Source organism: Octopus bimaculoides, chromosome 3 (assembly GCF_001194135.2).
Source record: "Octopus bimaculoides isolate UCB-OBI-ISO-001 chromosome 3, ASM119413v2, whole genome shotgun sequence".
Lineage (NCBI taxonomy): Eukaryota > Metazoa > Mollusca > Cephalopoda > Octopoda > Octopodidae > Octopus > Octopus bimaculoides.
In genome coordinates, this window is record NC_068983.1 from 93,350,221 (window position 1) to 93,352,085 (window position 1,865).

The following is a 1,865-nucleotide window of genomic DNA, read 5'->3' on the forward strand; positions in this document are numbered from 1 at the left end:
ACTGTCATGTCCGATGACAGTATCACCTGATTGGCACTCATGCCAGTGGAACATTAAAAGCACATCCAAGCGTGATCGTTGCCAGGGCCGCAGATTGGCTCTTGTGCTGGTGAAATATGAAAAGCACCATTCAAGCATGATCGTTGCCAGTGTTGCCTTTTCGGCACACGTGCTAATAACACGTGAAAAACAACATTCGAGCAAGGTTGTTGCCAGTGCCACCGGAGTGGCTCCTGTGCAGGTAGCATGTAAAAACACCTTTTGAGTGTGGTCATTGCCAGAACCACCTGACTGGCCCTCATGCTGGTGGCACGTAAAAGCACCCACTACACTCTCGGAATGGTTGGCATTAAGAAGGGCATCCAGCTGTAGAAACTTTGCTAGATCAGATTGAGCCTGGTGCAGCCTCTGGCTCATCAGTCCTCAGTCAAATCGTCCAACCCATGCCAGCATGGAAAGTGGATGTTAAACGATGATGATGATGATGATGATGATATATTAGGTTGTTTTACATGAAATATTGTATTTGAAAGGTAACAATGAAATGTTTCAGAAGTGTTAGAGAACTGATTTATTTAATCAAAATTTGATCTATGTTCATTTATGATGTTTACCCAACGTTTCTCTGTCATATATTTCATCTTAAAAAAAAAATTCATCTTTTCCTGTAATAAACTGTCTGAATGCTTCAATTACCTCTTCTCTATTTAAGAATATTTTATTGCTTATGAAAAGCTCAAAATGCTTAAATAAGCGATGATCAGTCGGAGAGATATCAAGGGAATAGGAAGAATGTTGCAAAATCTCATAATTCAGGCTTTGCCATAATGAATATATAAGTTGGCCATAATGAATATATAATTTTGTATGGGTTGATTAATGTACAAACTCTGCTGACAAATGTACAAGTGCATATTTTTCTGGCTAATGGATTCTTATATGACTATGTTTATATGTATATATATATTGAGGAGTGTGAGGACGTGCATTATCTTGGAGCAAAATTGGGCCATTTCTATTCACTAGTCTGGGTTGCTTCTTTTTCGAATTCTCATGCATACAATCAATTTCCTGGCAATTCAATGTTGCTGTTACTGTTTTTCCTTGTTGCAAAAATGAATAATAACTCCCTTCACAGACCACCACTAACTTTTTAGGGCACAATAGTGGGTTTTGGTAGTATTTAGGTGACTCTCCTGCATCTAATCACTGTCCTGTTCTCCTGCTGCTGTCAAAGAGTATCCATTTCTCATCACAAGTAATGATTTGATGCAAAAATGGTCTTTTCCAGTCAAGAAAGCAATAAGGAGCACACTTCGAGACGTCTCTTTTCTTGAATCTCATTCAGTTGATGTGGAACAAACCTATCCATTTTCTTGACTTTTCCAATTTTTTACAGGTGTCCAAAAACAGTTGTGTGAGATGTTTGGTGTTCTGATGAAAGTTTTCGAACCTTTGTTCTTGGATTTTGTTCAACCAAAGCATTTAATCCATCATGCTGAATAACTGATTTTGGCCTACTTCTTGGTTTATTTTCAAGGATATCATCTCTTGAACAAAAGCTTTGGAACCATCTCTGAATAGTTCTGATGTCAACAAAACCATTACCAAAGGCCTACTTGATATTCCATAGAGCTCCTGCGACAGAGTGACCCAGTTTGTACTCATACAAGAAAATCATTCAACATAGTTTGGCTGTTATCATTTTCATAAGGTCTGTGGGTACGAATTTTGCATACCAATATTGTTGGGAAAGAAAAAGAGTTAAGATTAACTGCAAGGTATATATGATTGAGCCTTTAAATGACTGATATAACAAGTAAGTAAAAATGCGACATTTCATTTGAAACAACCTATTATATATA